Source organism: Rhagoletis zephyria, unplaced genomic scaffold (assembly GCF_001687245.7).
Source record: "Rhagoletis zephyria isolate East Lansing unplaced genomic scaffold, Rhagoletis_zephyria_1.1 Rzeph_scaffold_00207, whole genome shotgun sequence".
Classification (NCBI taxonomy): domain Eukaryota; kingdom Metazoa; phylum Arthropoda; class Insecta; order Diptera; family Tephritidae; genus Rhagoletis; species Rhagoletis zephyria.
The window spans coordinates 390,220-395,009 of record NW_016157291.1 but is presented as its reverse complement, the minus strand read 5'-3'; the positions used below and the strand labels follow the sequence as shown (position 1 = coordinate 395,009).

Below are 4,790 nucleotides of genomic sequence, written 5' to 3'. Positions count from 1 at the left end.
GGAATCTGTTTTGATCGTAAAAAATACAACTTGCAATCATTTAGATTAGCCGTTGCAGAAATTTTGGCAAATAAACGTGCAAGAAATAGTTCCGATACTAGCACGTCCATATTCTTGTTAAGGGTCATCAAAAAATTCCTTGTGTTGTAAATAATAAAGGGAATTCCGGATTATACTAAAGCCAGCTTCCCGACATAAACTACTATTCCATACGAACACAGAAATATAAATGTATCTAAAACTGAATAACTCAAATCAAATTGGATTGCATTTGCATAATATACCTAATATTGGAATCTGTTTTGATCGTAAAAAATACAACTTGCAATCATATAGATCATAGTTTTGAAAGAAATTGTGTAAAAATTGTTAATAGCAATCTGCCTTAAATTTATGTTCCCCATGTAACGGTTATAAAATACGTTAAATCCGCACTATCTGCATTAACAAAAACTATACATTGGAATATTTAAAATAAAACGATTTATATTTATTTTCTAATAAGAAGTGTTTCTTAATTGAAAGTATTTAATACTAATAAAATGTAGTGGTTAATGTTTAAAAATGAATTCGCAATATGTCCGCAGCTCAGGTTGATTTGAAGAAATCCGTTTAAATTTTTCGAATTACATCTACTTGAATATAGGATTGGCAGGGTTGCATACAAATGGTAGTTCCGTAAATATTTAAGATATGTTAGTTCATTCAATATTTACATCTGGGCCAAATATAGCCGAAAAAACAAAGTTTCGATTAAAACGAGATTTTATAACCCCCCATAAAATTCCGATTAATTTTAGATACGAAAATAACGATATTTTTTCATGGAGAGGTATTTTTTTTAATATACCTTGTTTATACCTACACAAGAACCGTATTAGCAAAAAACCGATTGGACTCAACATATATTTCTTTACAGCATTTATACCCCTGTCTATATAGCGTACTCGATAAAGTCTTATTCAAAAGTAAACAAAATCTGCTATTTTTAAACGACATTTTTTTAATAAATAATTTGCGCGGTTGACCGAAATGGAAACAAACAATAATTGTAATTTATTATAACAATAATTCGAATTTAAAACGGGCTGTATAAAGAAAACCAGCCCATTGTCACTTCACTTTCCAATGGTGCTGATTGCTGCAAGAATTATTTAGCGATTTAGAGCATAATCAACACAATATATGCACATAAATATGTATTATTTCACAGATCTCAGGGTCAGCTTAGAAATACGTCACCAAAATTATATAAAATTTAAGTAGGAATTATTTTTATTTATAACGTAAAACCGCTATCTGACCCGATCTGATAAATATATTTCCCCTAAAGTTAAAACATTTTATTTAATTTGTCTCTCGTGAAAATATATATTTTATTTAAAATTTTCAGATATGTACATATATTTTAAATTTTTGCTTTAATTTTTGTCTCCTTTTAATATTTAATTAGATACCTTAAGATTAAAATAAGCTTAAAACGAAACAGCACAGCAACCCTTTTCTGTTCATCTTGAGAACACAAAACCCTCTTTTGTTAAAATTCGGCGCTGCACAAAATCCTGGCTTTTATATTTTCCAACAAAATACCACTTTGCAACCCTGGATTTTCACGAAGTGTTTCATTCGGGTCGTAGTTTTGCAACTTCGGGTCATTCGGTGTTGTATGCCTTATTGGCTGCCATATTGTTCACACTGTCATCGCCATATTGAACACCCTGTCAACTATCTGTCAACCCTAAGATATCTCACTTGTATTCTTCCACAATGGCCAAGACTTTTAAATTTGCCTCATTGTTTTAATTTGACGCATTGATGGCAAATATGAATCTCCATAGTCCTCATATTACATATCTACATAGATATTTATCATTATCAGTTTCTATCGAACTCAGTTCAATTATTACATACTTTTAGAACCAATTTCAGATGAGCAACGTCTAATTTTCTTACATTAGATGGGTGACAACCATTTCTGCCCGCTTTAAATTTACAAATTTTGTATTTTAATTCTTCTAGCACTTATTTTCAATATTGGTCGGACAAGAAAATTTGGTTTGCTTCAGAGAAAAATTTTCAGTAAAAAAAAAACATAAAAAATAACTTTGCTTGGGCTCGTCCGGGATTTGAACCCGGGACCTCCCGCACCCTAAGCGGAAATCATACCCCTAGACCAACGAGCCAGTTGTAAAAACTGTGTCAAACGGCTAACTTATAAATTTATGAAAACTTCACAAAGAAGCGCAAAAATAAAAAAAGATTTATAAATAACAATTTGACGGATCGTGCGCACGCATTCCTATTTCATTACATATGGATGTTTGTATACTAAAATGGGCAAACATTGATTTGGATAATCAAGTTCGTTTATATGTTGTGATATACATATTTACATATAAACACATCTGGCCTGTATGATATTCAAACGCATTTCACACAATGCGCCTCAAAGCTTAAGAAGTACAAATAGATGAACTTGAGCTCCAAATATGAGTCTTTTTATGCACACGGCTCAATAACATTTGCCTTGGCCTTGCAATTGAATTCAATTTTTTTTTTTATTATTGAATCAGAAAACAAAAAAATTAGGCTTGGGCTCGTCCGGGATTTGAACCCGGGACCTCCCGCACCCTAAGCGGAAATCATACCCCTAGACCAACGAGCCAGTTGAATGGCGGCAGCACAAAGCTGTATTTGAATCCGAACAACAACAAAAATCTGTAGCTACAAGAATGGCATCTGTTTAATGCACCATCTGACGTCAAAAAACTGCCTGCAGAGAACCGTATAATGTACTGATTGCTACACTTGACGGCTAGATGGCGCTGAATAAGTTGATGAGAATATAGAGAAAGCAGAATGAGTAAGGAGCACGTCTCCGCTAAAAATTCCGCGATTATATTGAACAAGATAAAAGTAAATCATGATAAAAACATAGCAAGGTAAAACCGTTCTCTCAATTCGTCGGCCATGATTTTTTTTTTTTTGAAGTTTGCCAACATTTTAAAATCATATAAAATTGAGAGGAAGAAAAAGGAATTGTTCAAAGTTGTTGTTGTTTTAGATTGAAAATGAGAATGTGTGCGTGAGTTTGTGTGCAAAATTTTAAAATTAAATTGCACAAATCAAGAATTTGAAAAATTCCACTCAGCGGTTCTACCTTCCTATTTTTTTATCATGATGTAAACAGTACAATAATTTTGTATTTGCTGCAAAACTTGATATGCCGAAAATAGTGCACAAGGACTTTTTTTACGGTAGTACACTGTGACCACGGTTGCCAAATACGCCTGTTTTGTGTATACCATAATGTGAAAATGTCAATTATTCTAACACTTTACAGATAGGGGCAAATCCAAGGTACATTAAAAACAGGTAGAAGCCAATTCGACGTCAAACTTTCAAAAGTCAAGTTTTCGGGAGAGCAAAAATAAGAATGAGCTTGAGAAAGGAAAATACAAAAACACAATTTCACAGGCTGACATTTTTAAGTAAATTTTGAAATTTATTTTTATTTATTAATTTTATTTAGTGTAATTTGGTTTACTATCACATCGGGATTGGAGTTCCAGTGTTGTTGGAGGATCATTCAGGTAGCGCTTCGTCCCAGCTGCTTTCTCAACGTTCCTTTCGCGAAAGAAATCGGGGAACTTTTAAGGAAATTAGTGGATATTTGACCCCTCATAAAAATCAGCGCCTGAGGTGCTGTATTTTTGATACGTGTACACATGTTCTAGAGAATCTATTTATATACATAATACGCGAAGGCATTTTTTGTTCAGGATAACAGATCTGCACGGTTAGCTCGATTTTAAAAAATGAGGTGCCAAATAAAAGCGCTTGGCCTGTAGATGTGCAAACTGGTCATATTTTTTGGAAAAGAGTTTCCACCTGTTGAAAAATTAAATTCAAATTATTTAAAAATCAATGCCATCATCTCGCACCGTTCGTTCGATTTACCAAAATGAGGTGACAAATTACCGGACCGTATGTGCAGTAAGATTTTACTTTTCGATAAGAGTTGCCACCTTTAAAAACTTATATATTATTAAAAAATAATTTAACCAATTACTACAAAATGGGTATCAACCAAAATGGTTTTGAAAAGCTCCGCCTCTTAGCTAAACTATAGGAGGGTTGCCACCTGTTTAAAATATCATATTAGGTAAGAAAAATGTTTATCACCATATGGGTACCAAACTAAAGGGGTTTCAGAAAGTAGTAGTTTGAAAATATTTTGAAGAGGGCTGCCACCCTACTATAATGTAAAATTTAGTTTACTTAAGTTTGAACGCTAAGTATATTTTTGAGGTGTTGAAAGAGGATTGCCACCTGTTGAAAATATAAATTCAAATTATTTAATAAGTTTAATGAATTATTAAAACATGGGTATCAATCGAAGGGAGTTTTAAATACTTTTATTTCTGAACTGCACTTAGTGGGGTGGCCACATGTTCAAAAAATCAAATTCCACTTAATTCATCTGTTAATTAAAATATGTATCGCGATGTCAGGGAGTTAACAAGGATTAAGCTTGAAAATACTTTTGAAGAGGGCTACCATCTGTTTGAAAGGTCTAACTCAATTAACTAATACAAAAGTATATGAAATATAACAAGTAAGAGCAGCGCTGTCTTCGGCTATGCCGAAGGCTTCATACCTTTCATGAACATCTGCAAATTTTACTTTGACAGATTACTGCTTTTGAATACATCTGCATACATCGATAGAGGAGTTGCATACCTATATAAAAAATCGCATCTGAACAATCAGAGGTATGGAAGATATAC

The 4,790-nt window shown here is 32.9% G+C and overlaps 2 non-coding genes across 2 annotated transcripts; both read right to left on the bottom strand.

The window, feature by feature from the left end:
* Nucleotides 1–2,111: 2,111 nt before the first annotated feature.
* On the bottom strand, nucleotides 2,112–2,183 carry TRNAP-AGG (transfer RNA proline (anticodon AGG)). The gene has a single exon. It is a non-coding gene; the product is annotated as a tRNA-Pro (tRNA).
* Nucleotides 2,184–2,593: 410 nt separating this feature from the next.
* TRNAP-AGG (transfer RNA proline (anticodon AGG)) lies at nucleotides 2,594–2,665 on the bottom strand. Its single transcript has one exon. It is a non-coding gene; the product is annotated as a tRNA-Pro (tRNA).
* Nucleotides 2,666–4,790: the final 2,125 nt, after the last annotated feature.